We start from the raw sequence: 23,307 nt of genomic DNA on the forward strand, positions 1-23,307 counted from the left end.
TGGGCGTTGCTAAGAAAGAATGACATTGCTGCATTTGTTGAAAAAAATGACTTTGAAAAATCCATTGGCGCTACTTGTGGTTAATAGTGTGCTGTGAGCCCAAAACACTATGTGATTATGTATATAGGGTATCTTTTTAACCGTGACAAGCTGTAGAATAGAATTTGGTGTGATTTAGGATTGAGGCCTATGTCATGTGAATTCTTCATACTGCCAAACTGGAAAAAACTGTTAAAAAATGCAATTTTCAGCGTTATGGTGCAACTTCAGCAAAACCGCATATGTCCCAATGTTACCAAATATGTATATCTGAGTAGGCCTGGGTCTCTAATTTTCAGAATGGTAACATTTATGACATGTATTGAATGTTCTGACACTCCATGGGCGTTGCTAAGAAAGAATGACATTGCTGCATTTGTTGAAAAAAATGACTTTGAAAAATCCATTGTCGCTACTTGCGGTTAATAGTGTGCTGTGAGCGCAAAACACTATGTGATTATGTATGTAGGGTATCTTTTTAACCGTAAAAAGCTGTAGAATAGAATTTGGTGTGTTTTAGGATTGAGGCCTATGTCATGTGAATTCTTCATACTGCCAAACTGGAAAAAACTGTTAAAAAATGCAATTTTCAGAGTTATGGTGCAACTTCAGCAAAACCGCATACGTCCCAATGTTACCAAATATGTATATCTGAGTAGGCCTGGGTCTCTAATTTTCAGAATGGTAACATTTATGACATGTATTGAATGTTCTGACACTCCATGGGCGTTGCTAAGAAAGAATGACATTGCTGCATTTGTTGAAAAAAATGGCTTTGAAAAATCCATTGGCGCTACTTGCGGTTAATAGTGTGCTGTGAGCCCAAAATGCTATGCGATTATGTATATAGGGTATCATTTTAACCGTGACAAGCAAGAGAATACAATTTGGGCAGTAAGAAAGTTGAGGCGTATTTCATGTCAATTTTTCTAACTGCCAAAGTGAATGAAAAGCAATAATATTGGTATTTTCATAAACTCTGTACCAAAATAAAACACTTGTAAAACCCCCAAAAAGTGACAGATTTGAAAAAAGAATACATAAATCTTTACCTTAGGGACTCAGCTTTGTAAATATGTATGCCATGAGGGCGTATTCCTGTTAGTTATGCAAATAAGGACTTTTAATCCTTGGTAGTGTACAATGAGAAAACAAAAAACACAACATAGAAAAAATACACCTTTATTTCCAAACAATATACTGTCACTATACTTTGTACTAGGGACATAATTTATATGTTGTGATAACCAAGACATATGGGCAAATAAAATGTGTGTATTTTATCTATAGTAATATTGTTTATTTTAAAACTATAGGGGATGGAATTTGAGAAATAGTGTATTTTTTCATTTTTTCCTTGGTTTTTCACTATAAAATGCATAGAAAATAAAGTATTTACTGAAAACAAGTATCGCTCACAAAAAGCTTGATTTGTGGCAAAAAAAACAAGATATAAATCATTTATGTGTGATGAGTAGTGAAAAAGTTATTGGGGAATGAATGGGAGGAGTGCTGAAAGGGGAAAAGTGTCTGCGTGCTGAAGGTGAAACACCTGTAGGCTGAAGTGGTTAAACTAAATACTGTACAAACGTTTTAACTCATACATGAACATTATGGAAAATCCAAGTTGAAAATAAACTGTGAAGATAAACAATTTCATCCATTCTACTCCTGAAAAATGTATTCAATTTTTTAGAACCTCCCAGTTTTATTTTCTGTTTTAAAAAGCTAAAAAAGTAGGTTTAATACTATTGTCTCATATGATAAGGATTCAGCTTTTCCCATAGTCTCGCAGTTAGCAATCATGTGACCCCCAACAAGACAAATTCAGCAATCATGAGGCCCCCAAAAATACAAATTCAGCAATCATGAGGCCCCCAACAAGACACATTCAGCATTATTGAGGCCCCCAACAAATCATGAGGCCCCAAACAAGACAAATTCAGCAATCATGAGGCCCTCAACAAATCATGAGGCCCCAACAAGACACATTCAGCAATCTTGAGGCCCCCAACGAATCATGAGGCCCCCAACAAGACAAATTCAGCAATCATGAGGCCCCTAAAAAATCATGAGGCCCCCAAAAAATCATGAGGCCCCCCAACAAGACAAATTCAGCAATCATGAGGCCCCCAACAAGACAAATTCAGCAGTCATGAGGCAGAGGCACATACATAGACAGCATTTCACATAAATAGGCAGAATGCCCCCTTAATATGGTAGACACCTCTCACCTGGCTTCTCAATTCTCCTCTACTGGCTGCTGTGCCTGGTTGTCCTGGCAATACTGTTTTGGGCTGGATTGGGGATGATGTGTGGGCTCAAAGGCCTTGCGGTTATGCTGTGGCGGGACTGGCGGTGATGCTGTGGCTGGGTTGGCTGGCGGTGATGCTGTGGCTGGGTTGGCTGGTGGTGATACTGTGACCTCGCTGGCGGTGTTGCTGGGCTGCGCTTGGCTGGTTGAAGTAAAAGCTGGCCTGACTGGTGGTGATGCTGTGGCCTTTTTGACAGTGATTCTGGGCTGGTTGGCTGGTGGTGATGCTGGGCTGGCTGGCCTGGATAGTTTAGGTAGTGACAGGTGCCCCCTAGTTTAGGTAGCGCCAGGAGCCCCCCAGTTTAGGTAGCCCCAGGAGCCCCCCAGTTAGGTAGTGACAGGCGCCCCCCAGGTCAGGAAGTGACAGGTGCCCCCCAGGTTAGGTAGTGATAGGGACCTCAGTAAGGTAGTGACAGGGACCCCCAGTTAGGTAGTGACAGGCGCCCCCCAGGTTAGGTAGTGACCCCAAGTCCAGTTAGGTAGTGACAGGGACCCCAGGTTAGGAAGTGACAGGTGCCCCCCAGGTTAGGTAGTGACAGGGATGCCCAGGTTAGGTAGTGACAGGTGCCCCCCGGTTAGGAAGTGACAGGGACCCCCAGTTAGGTAGTGACAGGCGCCCCCAGCTTAGGAAGTGGCAGGTGCCCCCAGGTTAGGTAGTGACAGGGACCCCCAGTTTAGGTAGTGACAGGGACTCCCAGTTAGGTAGTGACAGGGACCCCCAGGTTAGGTAGTGACAGGGACCCCCAGGTTAGGTAGTGACTGGGACCTCCAGGTTAGGTAGTGAAAGGGACCCCCAGGTTAGGTAGTGACAGGGACCCCCAGGTTAGGTAGTGACTGGGACCTCCAGGTTAGGTAATGAAAGGGACCCCCAGGTTAGGTAGTGACAGGGACCCCCAGGTTAGGTAGTGACAGGTGCCCCCCAGGTTAGGAAGTGACAGGTGCCCCCCAGGTTAGGTAGTGATAGGGACCTCAGTAAGCTAGTGACAGGGACCCCCAGTTAGGTAGTGACAGGCGCCCCCCAGGTTAGGTAGTGACCTCAAGTCCAGTTAGGTAGTGACAGGGACCCCAGGTTAGGAAGTGACAGGTGCCCCCCAGGTTAGGTAGTGACAGGGACCCCCAGGTTAGGTAGTGACAGGTGCCCCCCAGGTTAGGAAGTGACAGGGACCCCCAGTTAGGTAGTGACAGGCGCCCCCGGTTTAGGAAGTGGCAGGTGCCCCCAGGTTAGGTAGTGACAGGGACCCCCAGTTTAGGTAGTGACAGGGACTCCCAGTTAGGTAGTAAAAGGGACCCCCAGGTTAGGTAGTGACAGGGACCCCCAGTTAGGTAGTGACAGGCGCCCCCGGTTTAGGAAGTGGCAGGTGCCCCCAGGTTAGGTAGTGACAGGGACCCCCAGTTTAGGTAGTGACAGGGACTCCCAGTTAGGTAGTATAAGGGACCCCCAGGTTAGGTAGTGACAGGGACCCCCAGGTTAGGTAGTGACAGGGACCTCCAGGTTAGGTAGTGAAAGGGACCCCCAGGTTAGGTAGTGACAGGGACCCCTAGGTTAGGTAGTGACAGGGACCCTCAGTTAGGTAGTGACAGGCGCCCCCCAGGTTAGGTAGTGACAGTGACCCCAAGTCCAGTTAGGTAGTGACAGGGACCCCCAGGTTAGGAAGTGACAGGGACCCCCAGTTTAGGTAGTGAGTGACAGGAACCCCAAGTCCAGTTAGGTAGTGACAGGGACCCCCAGGTTAGGAAGTGACAGGTGCCCCCATGGGCAAACATAGGTATATATAGGAACAGTGGAATAAAAATCTTTCATATCTTTTTCATGGTTTTGAGAAATAGTTTGTGCATTATATGAGAGATATGGGATAATCATTTGGATATCCATTTGTTTTCCTTTAAGGTAGATTGTCCGATATTTCTGTAGGGTCAGGAACTCAGTATGCTTGAGCTGTAAGAAAAGAGTCAGCATAGACAGCATAGGCTGTGGCCTAGGGAAGTGATGTCACTTCCGCATATCAGTGCGGTGTGCTAGGTCCTAGCGCCCGCACTATTGGTCGCCGCCTGATCGAGGTCTAATGCTGGGGACTGGAGCGGCAGCTAGAGAGGTGGCAGCGACGGCCAGGGGGGGCAGCGGGCGTCCAGGGCAGATGCCCCAATTTGCCCGACGTGCGGATGGCCGTGGTCTCTGCGTCCCATGTCCGTGGTGTGTGTGTGTCCCTGCATATGCTCTACTGCGCATGTGCCACAGGGTCAGCCATTGTTGGGACATGAGCAGGACAGCCAGGGGGCCGGCGGGGTGGGCGGTCATGTGTGCGGGCATGTGCGCGTGCGGCGCGGACGCATGCATGCGCGCTGACAGGTTGCGGCGGTGACAAACCTAGAGCCTGTTATTAAATGGGCTAAGGTCTTAACTTAAGTTAAATTTAGTAAAATACCTTGTTACGTGATGTTTTCACCTAGTACTAAAGCAATTGAATCTTTTTCAAAAAAATGTTTCCTGTTGATCCATTTGGTTACATTAGTTGGATTACTTTTGTGACTACAACAGGTATTTTTTGTTTCTTTTTGTGTGTTTTCCTTAGTACTTCTCATGTGGTCTAGATAGAGATGGCCAATCATGGCCAGGTTTCTGGGATCTTTAGAGTGCTATTAAATAGATATGTAACTTGTTTAACTGTACACTTGTATTATTGTATCCAAGGGCAAATTGTGAGCATATGCAATTGGATAGTCCTTGCTGTGTACATTTAGCATACCTATGTAAAATTACCCCATTAATAAAAAACAATGAATTGAGATTCAATCACAGTGAAATAAACATGGGCAAACATAGCTATATATAGGAACAGTGGAATAAAAATCTTTCATATCTTTTTCATGGTTTTGAGAAATAGTTTGTTCATTATATAAGAGATATGGGCCAAACTTGTGGAAAGACAGCATAGGCTGTGGCCTAGGTAAGGATTCGGGGTAACGGGGCGGAGCAGTTGAAAAGAGTGCAAATCACCTGCTATTTTAGCCACAGTTTGCATAGTGGATGGTACTTTTCAACAGGACACCGACGGGATATGATAAGGTAAGTATGGGGCCTAAGGTTAGTTGCCCACCTGGGGGGGGGGGGGGGTTAAAGTTAGTTGCCCAATAGTGGGGTTAAGGTTGGGCACCCACCAGGAGAGGGGTTAAGGTTAGGCATCACTGGGGGAGTTAAGGTTAGGCAGTTAGGCACCAACAAGGGTGAGTTCTGTATGAGATAAGGGAGAGATTACGTCATAGTAAGATATCGGCAAATATTACTGATATTTTACTATATGAATAAAGCAGTAGAATATTGATACATTTACCAATATTTTACAACTGGCTATTTCCTGTGCCCTTTTCAATGGACGCTTTTACCAAATGTATGCAAACGGTACTTTATGTTAAAGTGAACCTCCAGACTAAAAATCTACTCAGCAGCAATAGAAAGGCTTGTTGTTTCTTTAACAGTTTCACAGCATCAGAACTTTGTTTTTTTCTTTTACCCAAGTCTCATTTTTAGCTGCAAAGAGGAAATTTGGCCGGGCATTTTTCCCCTGATGCTGTGCAAAGCATGATGGGATTTCTGATGTTGTTGTTCTTCTTGTTGCATCCATCCATTTACTGTGCTGAAGGAGATGGATTAGCGTAAAAATTAACGAGATGCTTAACCTCCTTGCCGGTCTAAAAAATCCGGCAAGGAGGCAGTGCCGCACTTTTTTTTTATTTATTTATTTTTTAAATCATGTAGCGAGCCCAGGGCTCGCTACATGATAGCCGATGAGCGGCAGCATCCCCTCACCCACTCTGATCGCCTTCGGCAATCAGAGTATGCAGGAAATCCCGTTGAGAACGGGATTTCCTGCAGGGCTTCTCCGTTCGCCATGGCGACGGGGCGGGATGACGTCACCGACGTCATGGACGTCGGGACGTCACAGGGAATCCCGAACCGCCCCTCAGCGCTGCCTGGCACTGATTGGCCAGGCTGCACAGGGGCCTGGGGTGGGGGGAGGGGCGGATCGGCGCGGCGGGTAGCGGCGAATCGGCGGCGAGCGGCGGCGATCGCGTACTACACGCAGCTAGCAAAGTGCTAGCTGCATGTAGGGAAAAAATTATGCAAATCGGCCCAGCGGGGCCTGAGAAATCCTCCTGCGCAGGTTACCCTGAGCTGAGCTCGGGATAACCGGCAAGGAGGTTAACATTTCTATAGACAACATTTTAAAAAGATATCCTATATTCCAGAACTTTAAATATTGTAATTGCATTACAATATGCAGGGCTGTTTTGATTCTCTTTTTTATTCCACTGCATTAAAGAATACTAAAGTTGATATAGTGCAAAATTTGTGTTTTCTCCTTCTTTAATCTTCCCTGGACTGGATTTATGGATTCATTCATCAGCAATAATAAGTGAAGAGGTACAAACTGCTTCTGCACACCCTTCTCCTTTATCTATGTATAGGTGTGATAGTAAACAGTCTAAAGGGACCTCTAAATATAGAACATATTAACTAAGGTAGTGCATCATGACTTCAATGTATACAATAATAACCTACCATGTCTGACAACAAAACATATGGAACCTTACCAAAGGATGCTATTGTTTATGCTTCCTAAGAGCAGCATAAATCCAAATATATTCCTGGCCTGTAAGACAAACGGTGTGGAGCATCTTTCTCTTTATCTCCATTTACAGAAAAAGCTGTTTGGTGACATTTAGCGTTTACTATATGTACAAGAAAATACTTGCAGTTCTGTTCTTACTAGTGCCTACATAAATAACACATTGGATTAACTAATTTTCTCTGGCCTCACTTGTCTTTAATATTCTATAGTAATTGTATTATAATTCAAAATCAAATCTATAGTAAACCTTTTATTTCCCATCTGAGCACCTCTCTCTAGAGAAGATCAAATCCTGTAGTTGTTTCGCTCTCTCACGTAAGGATTGGTCAACCCAAGAAGAGCGATATCTGAAACGTATATTAACACCACCAATCAGATTTCCCAGAAAGTCTCGGCAGGCGACTGCCTCATACGTTACTCCCCTGTGCGATTGGTATGATGCACTATCTGTCCCAGGAGAGGACGTCGGGATGTGTGCTCCTAATCCCTAAATAGGTTTTATGCAATGTCTGCACTATGCATGTTACAGGGCCAGAGTTCGGACACCTACGTTTACCTGGGTACTTCTGCACAGTGTAGGTGACTAAGCAAAAGAATGCATTCCTTTGTGAACTAAGACCCCGGCTTTTAATTTAGCTGTAGGGATAACAGTGGAGCCTGGATGAGTCAATTTGTGAATGCATTTGTTTGAACATTTGCATGCGAGCATGCAAAGGGTTACTGATTTTTTCCTCATACCCCCCGCCCCCCCTCAACCTCTTGCTTGGAATACAACTGGCATGCATGAAGTAAATGATTTCAGGAAATGCAAAATTGTCCCAGAGTGTGTGCGGGGGGCCTGGACTGTGTATGCAGGCTTAAACTCACCTAAACCTCCGCCTCCCTATTGATGCATTCCATGCCACGTTCCGTCTTCTTGTAATTCTACCTTCTAAACCAGAAGGTCCAGTTTAGAAGGTGGAAATGTGAGTAGACGGAACGCAGCATGGGGTGCATCAGAAAAGAGGAGGCAGCTTAGGTAAGTTAACCCCACATACACAGTCCGCGCTCCCTGCACATTCCAGGAGGATATCACTTTTTGCAAAACCGTTCTCACTTATCTCTAGTAGGAACTACTGCTTACTGGGATTCCTACCACAGTGGTATCTTCATAGTGACTGGCAGACATTGGTGTCAGTCATTAGGTGACAGATGACAGTTTGCCCAACCTTTCCATAACAAGGATTATGCCACTACCAGATATTATGTTTGCCATGGAGACAGGAGGACAAAGAGCGCAAAATAACTGTAATATTTTCGAATTAGGAAGCCTGATCTTGAATGATCCATTGTAGAAATAAGTTTAAAAAAATCATTCCAAAAACATGTTAGTGATATAAATGTCAAAGCACATTTTTTTCCATACTTAGTTTTGTTGAAATGCATTTCTGAAAAATGAGAATGAAATGGGGCTTCAGAGAAAGCCCATGAGTTGAATGTTGTTCCACTTTACAGTCCATTAGACTGTTGGAGAAAAAAGAAGCTTGTTCACAAACAGCCATATGTTGGCGTATAATGCTCTTTCCTTCCGGTTTAACCTCCCTTTGTGTCTCATCCCCAGCTTTCAGCTTTCAATTTAGTTTACATCAGAGTCAAACAGAGGAATGGGTGATCTTTTGTGTACATCACTAGTGTGGGAGTCCACAAGATCTTTGGATAAGTGTTACTTAGATGACCCTTGTCTAGGTAAACCACAGGAAATACATTCTGGAGGATCTCCGGCAATGATGTGTCATCATGCTTTCGCTTCACAATGGAAACCATTTACACCATCTTCCTGAAAGGAACACCTTGAAAGGTTGGAGTGGTGATTACGCTCCTTAAACTACCAAAGTTCTAAAGTAAACACCTCCCAATGAAAACTGAAAGGCAGCAAGACGGTTGCGCATTTAGCTTTGTCATTTATATCTCTGCATGCTTTCATCCACATTATTATGATGTGATTTCACATACATCTGTGAAGTAGAGTTTTGTGCCAGTTTACAGGGTCATGTTGAAAATTCCGTACTTTCTGTTAGAAGCATGTTGCATACAGCTGGCGCGGCTCCCTTGCCATTTCTTCTCACGGTGAGAATGAAAATCATCGACAATGTTTTGCTTGAAATGCTTCAGATCCATCTGCTGATACGCAGACACTTCTAGTGTAGCTGAAACAACTGCTAATGCAACGATAACTGGAATATACAGTGAGGGCTGCATCTGAAAATATATATTTGTTATGAAGCACCATATTTTGAGAACAGAGAAGCAGATGTTAGCAAGAGAAAGAATGGCACACGGAACCATGCTGCAAGGTACTGATATAATCAGCATGAAAGCACTGACAGGGGCATGCCAAATGATTCAATTCCTGGGCATAACTGGATTTTATTCCACGCAAATAATCAAAGGGGAACTTTGAGTCATTATTGAATTTACGCAAACAGTAAGTATCTCACTTGTCAGGTTTTATATCTCCGATATTATTCATGTTAGCAGAACCATTTCCAACATGCTGCTGCCCAGTGCCCTAAAGATTGCCTTGGCAAGGTAGAGATACTGCCAGTCAAGCTAAAATCGTTGCTTTTGCCCAGTTTTTGAAAGGTGTTTGAATCCATTTCATCAAGCTAACCATCTGGCTCTTTATCCCCTCCCTCCCAAGCCCTCAAAAAATAACGGATTTTAAATCAATCATTCTCAAACAAGCAGTATGCAGCAGGCGCATAAATCTGGGACTATTGCGGTGAACAATACACTGTACATTTCGTTCAGTAAAATTGATGCTGCCGGGGACAGCCCGTCACAAACATTCTTCAGTTTTGTCATCTCCTTTCTGCCGCCCCGTCTCTAGGAAAGGGCGTAATTAGCGGGACAAATGGTGGTAGGAGCTGGTAAGTGTTGCTTGGGATGCATGAGGCTTGTCACAGCATCTGCTGCTTCATAGCAGCAAATAATAACTTACTGCTCTCATCAGATTTTTAGAGTTGTGAATTTGCTGTGTTAATTGCCTGGGCACATAGAACTTACCTCTACGGAGTCCAACATAAATATACTCACTGAAAAGGAGAGAGGCATAGTGCCAGTCACACAACAGCTCTTCATCATAGGATTATGCAGGCCGTACATGGGTGATAGTCTGTGGCATAAAAATAGTCATTGAGTACTTTTAGCTTAGCTACATAATCTTCCAGTCATTTTGCTTAAAGGTGGCCATACACTGGTCGATTTGCCATCAGATCGACCAACAGATAGATCCCTCTCTGATCGAATTTGATCAGAGAGGGATCGTATGGGGCTGCGTTTACTGCAAACCAATTGTGAATTGATTTCAGCATGAAACCGATCACAATCTGTGGAGCTGCCGCTGCCCCCCCCCCCCCCCCAGCTATACATTACCTGCTTCGGCGCGATCCCCCACTCTCTCTGCAGTCTCTTCTCCGCTCTGGGTTCCGTGTTTCGGACAGGCTGGCTACCTCCTGTCCGGGGAAGTTTAAACAGTGGAGGGTGTTCTACTGTTTAAACTTCCTGCCAGGACAGGAAGTAGCCAGCCGGTCCGAAACCCGGAACCCAGAGCGGAGAAGAGACAGTGGAGATAGCGGGGACTCGCGTCGGCAGAGCAGGTAAGGTATAGCCGCTAGCGTCGGTCATCGGGCATTCGAACGCCGCTATTGACGCACTCACGACCCGCCGGTGATTGAGGGAAATCTTCCGCATCGACTGAACGACGGGAATCATCAGGAACGATCGATTTCGGATGGAAATCGATCGTTTGGTCAGCGTGTGCGCGACGATTTCATAGCCAATTCGATCCCAGTGATCGAATCGGCTGTATATATCGGTGGGAAAATCGGTAAGTGTATGGGCCCCTTTAATCATCTGAATGAGATTCATGCTGCTTGTGGAATACTAGCAGCACCTAAAAGTACTAATTTCCTACACCAGAAACAAGCATGCAGCTAATCTTGTGAGATCAGGACCTTGCAATATCTGATAATTCAAAGGTCCCCGCACATGCATTCGCTTTAAATGTATCAGGAGGCTCTACCTACAGCCACATCTAAGACAGGTGCTCTTTGTCAAGGTGCACTTAGTGGTCATGCATGCTGAGACACTTGGTTTTGGGCATTGCAGTATCTTATAATGCATAAGGTCCCTGCACGTGCTGTCACTTTACATGTATCAGGAGGCTCTGGACTGTAACACAATTTCGAGAACAGACGAATTTCGATGTTAAACACAAAATTCTTATTTGTTTGTGCTACGTAAACGATCGTAATTCAGAAAAACGATCATAATTACGAAATTCCCTATAAACGTGAAATTGTGCGTAATTTCGCGAAATTCATGAAATTTCTATTATGATCATAATCGTAATTTTGCGAATTACATAAATTACGTAATCGTATTTAGGTCATTGCGTAATCATATTTAGGTCATTGCACTAATCACTACTCTCTTGTTACAGTTGTCCTTTAAGCAGTTGTCAGCCCTGTGGGGGATAATTTATGTGTCAATCGTATATCCATAGCACAGTCTATTAACTCCAAGGAATTCAGCTTCCCATAAGAGTACCATCAGAAACAAAAACAGTAAATTATCTGTTCCTTATCATTTCTTATAAGCTGGGCATATAGTAAGCCAGTTACGGTTTCAAATTCTAGAACAAGTGCCAATACCTAGAAGGGGTGGTAACAGAATTAAGAAATTGCTGTATAGAGAAGCAGTGTGGATTAAAAAATTAGACACGCTTCAACCACGGGGTATGAATAGGGAATATGATATGCAGCCTCTTATTTAATATACATCTATCCTATAATTGTATTGCCTTATCGGGTTATGTATACTATATTGATAGGTAGCCTGCTTTAAGCTTGTCTTGTGTATTGCGTGGAGGGGAGGGATGGATGACATATCAGAATCAGAACCAGAATCAGATTTATTTCGCCAAATACAGCAAGCGCCATATTCGGAATTTTTTGTGGTACACATGGCATAGGCATAGTACAGGTTGACAAGAAGCACAACACAGACAATTTACAATTGACAGGAACTGGGACATAGGTTAGTGTTAATCGTGCCGTACAGGAGCAGTCCAATAATAGTAATAATAATAGTAGTAGTAATCATGATGGTGGTGATGGTGGCCCCAGTGCAGACCCTGGGCAGTTGAGAGCTAACAGAGAGACCCCGCTAGGGCATGCCAGTGAGCGGGCCCGGTGGGTGGAGGTTGGAGTTAAGCAGCCGAACCGCTTGGGGGAAGAAGGTGTTCATCCGTCTGGTGGTTTTGCATGGTACAGACTAGTGTTGGGCGAACACCTGGATGTTCGGGTTCGGGAAAGTTCGCCGAACATGGCCGCAATGTTCGGCATGTTCGGGCCGAACCCCGAACTCCCCGAACATCCCGCTTTTGGGGGCCCTATGGGGTCGCAGGCATAAGGGGGGAGCATGCCCCGATCGCGGGGGGGGGGGGGGTCGGAAATTCCCCCCACCCCCTCCGCTAGCGCTCCCCCCTCTGCCCGCTTCCCCATTCAAAAGTTAGGAAGTGAAACTGTACCTGTGCGGTAGTGGGTGGCTGGCAGTGGGCGGCACTATGGAGTGACTGAGGAGGAGGAGGAGTCCGGAGAGTGACGCGTTGAGGGAGGCCGGGCAGCGGGCGGATCAGCAGTAGTACGGTACTACTGCTGATCCGCCCGCTGCCCGGCCTCCCTCAACGCGTCACTCTCCGGACTCCTCCTCCTCCTCAGTCACTCCATAGTGCCGCCCACTGCCAGCCACCCACTACCGCACAGGTACAGTTTCACTTCCTAACTTTTGAATGGGGAAGCGGGCAGAGGGGGGAGCGGTAGCGGAGGGGGTGGGGGGAATTTCCGACCCCCCCCCCCGCGATCGGGGCATGCTCCCCCCTTATGCCTGCGACCCCATAGGGGGGCAGTATTCGGGCGAACAGGGCCCTGTTCGTGCCGAACAGGGGCCCTGTTCGGCCAGGCAATGAGCCGTTCGGGCGAACCCGAACAGTTTGGCCGAACACCACCAGGTGTTCGGCCGAACGCGAACATCACCCGAACAGGGTGATGTTCTGCAGAACCCGAACAGTGGCGAACACTGTTCGCCCAACACTAGTACAGACCTGTAGCGGCGGCCCAATGGGAGGAGCTTGAAGTAGCGACTGCCTGGGTGGGAGGGGTCACGGGAGATCACAGTGGCCCTCTTCCTCATCCTAGCGGAGTGGAGGAGATCAAGAGGTGGAAGAGGGGACCCGATGATTCTCTCTGCATCAGCTATGACTCTCTGCAACTTGTGTTTGTCACTGGCCGTTGCGCCCGCGTACCAGACGATCAAGGCATCTGACTGCAAGCACGTGGGCGGTTTGTTCACCTTCCGTCCATGTGACTTGCTGACACTAGTACCAGAGAGGGCGGTGTTTTACGCCGCTCTCCTGGACTGTAGAGGTTCCCCATCAGGTCCGCCTCTGGTGCTGCATCCGACCGTGTTCTCCGTTCTTGCGCAGAGCAAGCTTTTTGAGTACTGCGCACATCTGCATATTAGAGCCATAAGTTCCCCATCAGGTCCGCCTGAGTAGAGGTAAGGGGATTGGTTGCCATAGGCACTGTGTAGATGTGATTGGTTGTGCTCCATGTACGTATTTGTATGTATATAAAGCAGTATGTGATTGTATGCCATTAGACACTGACACTGGCTTGAGAAAGGAGGGGGTCCCCTCCGAAATGTTGCTATTTCATGTCAATGTGTCTTTTATAATTTAAAAGAGCATATATACTATTTGATGGTGTCGGTCCCTACCTCTTGCAATTTAGCTGGAGCCAGGAGTGCTGCCTGATTCCTTGACCGAGGCACATCAGTTGCTACATTACAGGTGTGCTGTCTACCAGTACTTGTACAGTATTTCGTTTACAAATAATGTTTTACAAATTTAGAAATCCTTAAATAATGTGAAGGAAATCGCCAATTGTGAAAACATTAATCTTCCCTGTTTCAAAAGTGAAACTTATAATTACGTTTGTTAAAAAAAACGATAATATATGTTTAACCACTTGACCACTGAGGGGTTTTATCGTTATAATTGTGTATTATTGTGAATAACCTTAATTTATCGTTTCTTCTTATAATAAAATCTGAAAATATTGTTTATAACGATGATATAAATATAACTACGTTCGTAATAAGTGTTGTAAAACATTAGTAAGTATTAAAAGTTTTTTGCTGAAACTAAACCTAATCCTACTCTCACACAGAACCCTACCTGTACCAATCCCTAGCCCTAAGACCCCCCTGGTGGTGCCTAACCTTAACCCCACCCCCCTGGTGGTGTATATTGTACTGTAACTATACCAAACCCTACTCTCACACAGAACCCTCCCTGTACCTATCCCTAACCCCTAGACCCCCCTGGTGGTGCCTAACCCTAACACCCCCTGGTGGTGCCTAACCCTAAGACCCCCCCCCCCCCCCGGTGGTGCCTAACCCTAAGACCCCCCCCCCCGGTGGTGCCTAACCCCAACCACCCCCCTAGTGGTGCCTAACCCTAACCACCCCCCTTACTGATCGCTTTATTAGGTGGATAATAATGTTTTACAAATAGTGACTGTAAAAAATATATTGCAATTTACGTTATGTACTGATCGCTTTATTTTGTGAATAATAATGTTTTACAAACAGTAAGGGATACATTTTTAAATAATGTTTTAGTTAAATACGATAAATATGTTTATTATTTTTATAAACGTTATTCGTCACGGGCGCATTTTCTAAACTTAAATCATCACAGGCGCTGTTATAAAACATTAAAAATCTCCAGGCGCCGTTTGTAAAACGTTAAAAATCTCCGGCGCCCTTTTTTCCTTTTCGGCACCCATTAAACGATACTTATTGTGGGAGTGAATGGTGGCGCCCTTTTTGTCCACTAGCTGCCGGCGCCCTTTTTTCCTGTTACCGTCTGAATCACACCAGAAACAAGAATGCAGCTAATCCTGTCATATCTGTCAAAATTGTCAGAAACAGCTGAACTGCTGCATACTTGTTCAGGGCCTATGGCTGAAAGTATTAGGGCTCGTTCCCACTATCGCGAATCTGCATGCGTCCAACGCATGCAGATCCGCACATGTAATGCAAGTGGATGGGCCTGTTTCCACTGTAGCGTTGTTGAGGTGCGTTTTTTTCAGCGTGAAAAAAACGCACAAAAGAGCCAACGATTTCGCCTGCGTCGGGAATCCGTGCGAATCGCCGCTAATGTATTTAATAGTAAAAACGCATGCGTTTGTTACATGCGTTTTTACCCGTGATTTCGCGTGTGATTTCGCACCTTTTTCAATTTTATTAAGCCCTGGCAGTGTCATGGTTAATTTCGCATGGCACCCTGCCATGCGAAATCGCATGCGAAATCGCGGGTAAAAACGCATGCGGAAACTCATCCGCATGCGTTTTTACAAGCGTCGGAATGCGGCCGAAATAGCGTCGCAACAGTGGGAACGAGCCCTTAGAGGCAGGGGATTAGCAGGATAGCCAGGCAACTGGTATTGCTTAAATGGAAACAAATATGGCAGCCTCCATATACCTCTTACTACAGTTCACCTTTAAAGGACAACTGAAGTGAGAAAAATATGGAGGCTGCTATGTTTATTTTCTTGTCTGGCAGCCCTGCTGAACTATTTGGCTGCAGTTGTGTTTGAATAACACCAGAAACAAGCATGCAGCTATTCTTGTCAGATCTGACAATAATGTCAGAAACACCTAATCTTCTGCATGCTTGTTCAGGGTGTACGGCTAAAAGTATTAGAGGAAGAGGTTCAGCTGGATAGCCAGGCAACTGGTATTGTTTAAAGAGACTCAGAGATGAGTCATAATGCTATTTTTTTTACTTACCAAAGGCTTCTTCCAGCCCCAAAAGCATGGATGCGTCCCTCGCCATCCTCCAGCTTTCTCCCATTCAGCCGCGGTGGGCCCCGGTAACAGGCTCAGTCGAAGCCAGTCTGGGTCCTCTGCATGCGCAGTAGACCTGGACTGACGTCACTGAGCCTGTTATCGGGGCCCACCGCGGCTAAATGGGAGAAAGCAGAAGAATGGCAAGGTACACATCTGTGCTTATGGGGCTGGAGGAAGCCCCGGGTAAGTAAAAAAACAGCCTTATGACTCATCGCTGAGTCTCTTTAAGCCTCCATATCCCTCTCGTGTGGCTGAGTAGTGTACTGTTAAGTGTTCAGTAAGCCAGCACCTATTCCACGCTCCTGAAAATTGCAGCCCCCAGCCAGGAACTAGGAACAAAGGCCTCAAAGTTAAGACAAACAACATTAACCCATTCTCGTTCAGTCGTTTTCACTTGAGCAATGTTCACCTCCCATTCATTAGCCTATAACTTTATCACTACTTATCACAATGAACTGATCTATGTCTTGTTTTTTCCACCACCAATTAGGCTTTCTTTGGGGGGTACATTTTGCTAAGAGCCACTTTACTGTAAATGCATTTTAACAGGAAAAATAAGAAAAAAAACTGAAAAAATTCATTATTTCTCAGTTTTCAGCCATTATAGTTTTAAAATAATACATGCCTCCATAATTAAAACTCACGTATTGTATTTGCCCATATATCCCGGTTATTACACTGTTAAAATTATGTCCCTATCACAATGTATGGCGAAGATATTTTATTTGGAATTAAAGGTGCATTTTTTCCATTTTGCATCTATCACTATTTACAAGTGTAAAATATAGAAATATTTCATCTTTACATTGATATTTAAAAAGTTTAGACCCTTAGGTAAATATTTACAAGTTTTATTTTTTTTATTGTAATGTTTTTTTTTTATATTAAACATTTTACTTGGGTAGTTTTGGGAGGGTGGGATGTAAACAATAGGTTTATAATGTAAATGTGTGTTGATTTTTATTTTTTTTTACTTTTAGTTGTAGTATTACTTTTTGGCCACAAGATGGCCGCCATGAGTTTGTTTACATGACGTCACTCTAAGCGTAACATACGCTTAGAGAGATGCATGGGGGACGCTACAGCCAGAAAAAGCGAAGCTTCCGAGAGAAGCTGTCGCTTTTTCAGCGGGAAGAGGAATCAGTGATCGGGCACCAAAGCCCGATTCACTGATTACCTGGCTAATGAACAGCGGGCCGTGAGCGCGCGTGCACGCGCACGATCGGCCATGGGAGCGCTCATGGTTCCTGGACGTAGTTTCTACGTCCAGGAACTAAAATAGGTTAAAGCAGTACTCTGCAATACCAGGTCCATAAACAACAAAACAGCAGTTATTCACGATCTGATAGAGGCTTCAGACATAGCTTTAATCACAGAGTCATGGATGGATCAGAACTCGGGTCCCACTCTCGCGGCTGCGGTACCAGTCAATTACTCAGTTTTACACTGCGAAAGGCAAAAACCCAAGGGAGGAGGATTAGCTCTGTGCTTCAAATCTAGTTTGAACATTAAACCCCTCGCTGTAGCCCCCACCCACTCTTTTGAATGTCTGGCAGCCCAACTCTCAGCTGAGAAAAAAATAAACATACCGACCCCTGGTGCTGGCTCAGCCTTTCTCAAGGAAATAGCAGAACTTGTATCTTGCATAACACTGAAACACAGGTGGATAATTCTGGGAGACTTTAACACATGGGTCGATATAAACTCCTCCCAATTAGGAAATGAGCTACTTCTTTCCATGAGTGAACTGGGCTTCTCTCAAGCCATCAACCTCCCTACCCACAGAAAAGGATACACTTTGGATCTCATTTTCCATTCAGAACTTCTAATATCCAATGTGGAAACTGATCCGGTAGTCTGGTTAGACCACCACGCCATCCACTTCTCCTTTACAGCACCAGCTACAAAACACCAAGTGAAAGAACTAATAAAATATCGTTCCTTGAAAGGTTTGTCACCCCAACACTTTCAGAACAACTTTTAACGAAAGAAACAGGGACGCATATTGGAACGACAGTAGCGCAACTATCAGTCCCCTGAAGACAAACTTTCCCTAATTGCTCACCTGGAAAAATATCAAACGCTGATCAACAAAAAAAAGTCCTTATTCCTGTCTCACGAAATTGCAAATGCAGCTAACAGACCTGCCCAACTTTTCCGCATGGTTGCCAATGTTTGCAATGCATCTTGTAGGAAATCCAGCGTCAGACCTTCACAGGACCGGTGCGAGAAATTTGCCCCTTCTTCTCAGACAAAGTCTCCTCCATACAATCTGCCATACAATTCACAGCCCCAGAAACCTATGCAGAGCCATATAATGGATGCAAAAATAGCCTACCACCATGGTCTGATTTCAAGGTTATCACTGAAAAAGACATCTTGGATATCCTCTCACACCTTCACCAGACTACCTGCGATCTGGACCCTGGCCCCACTAAGTTCATGTTGAAATGCCCTGAGCTATTTACACCGGCATACCACAAAATAGTCAACGGCTCCTTACAAGAAGGGTGGTTTCCCTTTTGTCTGAAAAAAGCAATTGTCAGGCCACTAATCAAAGAAACCATCCGTAGACCCAGACGCTCTAAATAGCTATAGACCTGTCTCAAACCTCCCCTTTCTGGGGAAAAATATTGAAAAGGCTGTCTACCTCCAAATTGAAGCCAGGCTCTCCAGAAACAGCATCCTCGACCCTCTTCAATAGGGCTTCAGGAAATATCACAGCTGTGAAACAGCCCTCACCCAGATTAGCAATGATCTGCTCATGGCAAGAGACAAAGGCCAATGTTCCATTCTGATTTTGCTAGATCTCTCAGCGGCTTTTGACACAGTTGATCATGAAATCTTGCTTAACAGGTTACAAGAGTACTGTGGCATAGATGGCATTGTTCTCCGGTGGTTCAACTCCTTCCTGGCTGGCAGAACACAAAGGGTAGCCTTAGGGCCCTTCCTCTCCAACCCTGTACCACTAAAATATGGTGTACCCCAGGGCACGATATTATCACCTTTACTTTTCAACATATACATGCTGCCACTTGGACAAATCATACAAAAACATGGCCTGACATATCATTGCTACCCTGATGACACCCAGCTATATTTGGCATTCAAACCTGATGTCGCAAATTCTACTCCACAGATAAATGCATGTTTAGCTGAGCTTCAGGAGTGGATGAATAATAACTAGCTAAAACTTAATGCTGACAAAAGTGAGGTTCTTGTTATCGAAGGTCAGGGCTCTACAGCAAAGCAGCCCCAGTCTCAACCAACACCGCTAAGGATAGGGAGCTCAGACCTGAACAACTCAGACTGTGTGCGCAGCCTGGGAGTACTGATTGATGGGAAATTAAGCTTCAGGAATCAAATCTCAACTGTTGTGAAACATTCCTTCTTTCACCTAAGGAATATTGCAAGGATTAAACACCTCATTCCTTCAGAGGATCTTCCAATCCTAGTTCATGCCTTCATCACATCAAGGTTGGACTTCTGCAATGTTCTCTACACAGACCTGCATAAGAAAGACCTATGCCGCCTGCAATTAGTATAGAATGCCACCGCAAGGCTGTTATCAAACCAACTCCGCCATTGCCACATAACACCAACCCTGAGCTCACTCCACTGGCTACCGATAAAATGGAGAATTTTGTTTAAGATTGGCTTACTGACATTCAAATCCTTGCACAATCTGGGCCCTGGATACCTGAAGGACTTGCTGCAACTGCATCACACCCCCCACAATGTTACATCTAAAGGATGCAACACCTCGGTCACCCCCAAAGTCCACCTCAAAACCTTTGGAGACAGAGCCTTCTGTCATGCTGCCCCTAGACTTTGGAACTCCCTGCCACACGCAATCAGGATAGCACCATCTCTAGAAGCATTAAAGTAAAAGCACTAAACTGAACACCAACCTCTTCAGTCTGGCATTTATAAACACCTGACTATCTCCTCTGTAACACAGTCCAGCCTTCAACCCTGTATTGATCTGAGACACAACTATGAGTCCTATGGGAGAAAAGCGTGTTACAAATGTTATTGTATTATTGTATTGTATTATTCAGTAGGAAACCTTGAGCTAGACTCCCTAACACTGCTACTGCCTACTGAGCACGCCCTAGTGCCTGCAGCTCTGGTGCTTTGAGTCTGCCATGAGAAAAGCGCAATATAAATGTCCTGTGTCTGTTATGTGTTACAGTTGTCCTATAAAGAATATTCAGGCACTCTTGAGTAATGCCACCTAACTCTTCCTTATCAATATGAGTTGATTGGTCAATTTGCATTCTCATGCAGTGCACACTGTTTTTAGTCTATGAGCACTGAGACAAAGTCAGAGGGTGGAGCAACAAAGCAAAGCTAATAGTGAACACAAAGTACCATCTGGGCCCCCTCTTCTCCAGGGCCCCATAGCAGCTGCTACGTCCCTGCATGTGGCTTCTTAAAACGCCAAAAAAATAACAGATACTTACCTTCGGAGAGTGAAGCCCATGGATCCTTCAGAGGCTTCCCTCGTCCTCCTTCATTAGGCCATTCCAGCGCTGCGTCCCTGAAGTGTGATTGCACTGCACCAGTGCAGTAGCACAGACCCGCTCTGGCTGAGCTGGAAGAAAACAAGCCTGATCAGGTCCGTGGTACTGCACATGCCTGAACCATTGTCAAGCCAATATCAACGGTTGTGCGGCAGGGACAGCGCTTGAACGGCCTGGCAGAGGACGGGGGATCCATAGGCTTTCGTCTCCCAAGGTGAGTACGCATTTGGGGCACTTTTTTCTCACAGGTTTCCTTTAATGTGAAAATTGGCAAATCAAGGACAAGAAGGTAGAAATATATTATAAAATACTACAAATACAGGGATTCTAACTCATCCTCTCTGGATAAAAAGTTGAGGCTCTCACCTCCTTATCAGACTGCCCAAAACTACAATCAAAAATGATTCTTGGAAATGGATTTAATGTTATCAAAAATATTTTTTCATTTCAGGTTTGATCCAAAACTGACTGAAGGAGAAATTGCTCTTCATTGCAAGCATGAAATCTGTACTCGCCTTATGGAGTATGGACTGCCCAGACCTTGACTGCACTGGGTAGGAGCTTGTTACTCATTTTACACACCAGGACTGAGGGATTTTGCACATATTCCCAGCGCTCCACAAGAAAGGCTGGCCTGCGACACTTCCATATCACAGCCTTTCCTCGCTCACCAGCACATGTGACATATATCCCCTGATGACGGCATAGAGCCGAAACCTGGTAGGAAAGGAGAGACGGGCTAACTCTGAACACTTCTTTAAGTAATAAGGTGCACTTAGAATTTTATTCAGTGCAAAAACCTTATGAGCGATTTTCATGCAAGTGGGTCCAGTGTGCATGGGCCCACAATGTAAGTTGTTTTTTGTCTTGTTTTATTAATGCAACTGTTTGAATAAAATTGTAACCCCCTGTGAACAAAATCCTACTGAGCCTGGCATATTGTTGTGTCCCTTGGTGGTGGACACTGTACACCTTTGTTGAGCACTGGGTGTCTGCAGGCTTCATGATAATGCCAATAACTTCTTGATGCACCCCCTCCTTTTGTGTCACCAGCCCCTCCCTCTAGATTGTAAGCCTTTGGCAGGGCCCTCTTCCCTTGTGTATCATACTTGACTGTGTGCACTTTACCCAGAATTTGGAACTGGTAATTTTTTACCACTACCATTCCAGTTTATGATCTGGCATTGTACTATTATCTGCATTGTGTTGTGTATCTTATTGCTATTACCTGTATTGTTGTATCTATTGTCTATTACCTGTATTGTTCTGTCAACCCTGTTATCATTGTCTGTAATCCTATTTATTGTACAGCGCTGCATAATATGTTGGCGCTATATAAATCTAATAAATAATAATAATAATAATGAGAATGGTTGGGGTGACAGAACAGCGCTGAGGTTTATACATACAGCACATGTGACATGCTATTTGTAAGCCAGCTAAAACAAGGTTGCCAGTAATTCCTACAATACACAGAGCTCCACGGAAGAAAGGTTTTCCCATCTTGTCTGTAATTATTCTTGAAGTTATAGTAATGAAGTAGGAAGTTACTAATATCAAAAAGCTTTAGGATAATCAATGAGGGTATTTGAGACAAACTTACTAGCCAGTTCCAACAACCTGATCCTGGAAGTTACAGAAGCTGCACAACTTAAAGAAATTGTCAGCCAAATAATGCTGCCCCTTGATATACTTACCTGAGGCTTCCTCCGGCCCCTTGCAGCCGACATGTCCCTCGCAGCATCTCCACTCCCAGCTGCCGGCCTGGGGTTCCTACCGCTGCAGAGGCTGACCTCCTCTACTGCACCTGTGCGAGCACCGCCTGCAATCTGCGCAGTACACTGCAGACAACGTGGACTTGATTGACAGCGGCGCTCGCGTAAGAGCAGTAGAGGACAACCTCGAGGTTGGCCTCTGCACTGGTGGGGACCCCGGGCCAGCGACTGGGAGCGGAGCTGTGGCGCGAGACATGTCGGCTGCAAGGGGCCAGAAGAAGCCCAGAGTAACTATATCATGGGGCAGCATTATTTGGCTGACAATTCCTTTGAGTACAGCATGATAGACATGAGTAATGTACCAATTACACTGAGCCCAGTATGTACAACTTCAGGGGCACCGCCAGCGTACAAGCGAGGAAAGCCTCCACTTTGGGCCTCACTGTGGCGGGGGGCCTTGCTCTGCTGCTGGTGGCTGCCGACCTGCTCTGTGTAGTCCCAGGGGTTCGCAGTGAAAATTACTTACACAACCTTGCTCCTGCGCGGACTCCACTCGCCCGCTCTCCTCCTATCACCAGGCTGCTCATTTTCTCCTCCTGTAGCCGCCGCTGGCGTCTTGTTTCCATGGTTACCCAGCGGTGCCTCCAATGACGTCAGAGGTGCTGCCAGAAGTAACCATGGCATAGGATACGGTGAGATGGCAACAGGAGGAGAGTGTGGGAAGAGCGGGAGAGCGCGCTGAGAGGAGTCTGTGTTGGAACGAGGATTCAAGTAAGTCACACTGCCTGGGCTGGGCACCACCTCTGACTACTATATGCAGCAGCTCCAGCACTTATAGCTCACTACCTATACTGAGAGCCCTACCTGCACCTGGCTACCTATATGCAGCACCTATAGCTCACTACCTATACTGAGAGCCCCACCTGTACCTGGCTATCTATATGCAACACCTATAGCTCACTACCTATACCAAGAGCCCCACCTGTACCTGGCTACCTATATGCACTACCTATACCGAGAGCCCCACCTGTACCTGGCTACCTATATGCAGCACCTATAGCTCACTACCTTTACTGAGGGCCCCACCTGTACCTGGCTACCTATATGCAGCACCTATGGCTCACTAC

At 45.4% G+C, this 23,307-nt stretch overlaps 1 long non-coding RNA gene across 1 annotated transcript in view; it reads right to left on the bottom strand.

Moving 5' to 3' along the window:
- The window catches only part of LOC137546720 (uncharacterized), a 33,046-nt gene that overhangs the window by 6,373 nt on the left and 3,366 nt on the right, over positions 1 to 23,307 (bottom strand). Inside the window, exon 2 of the long non-coding RNA XR_011026329.1 lies at positions 10,057 to 10,135. This is a non-coding gene — a long non-coding RNA (uncharacterized lncRNA). The remainder of the gene's footprint in view (positions 1 to 10,056; positions 10,136 to 23,307) is intronic.

This window comes from Hyperolius riggenbachi, chromosome 1 (genome assembly GCF_040937935.1).
Source record: "Hyperolius riggenbachi isolate aHypRig1 chromosome 1, aHypRig1.pri, whole genome shotgun sequence".
In the NCBI taxonomy this organism is placed as follows: domain Eukaryota; kingdom Metazoa; phylum Chordata; class Amphibia; order Anura; family Hyperoliidae; genus Hyperolius; species Hyperolius riggenbachi.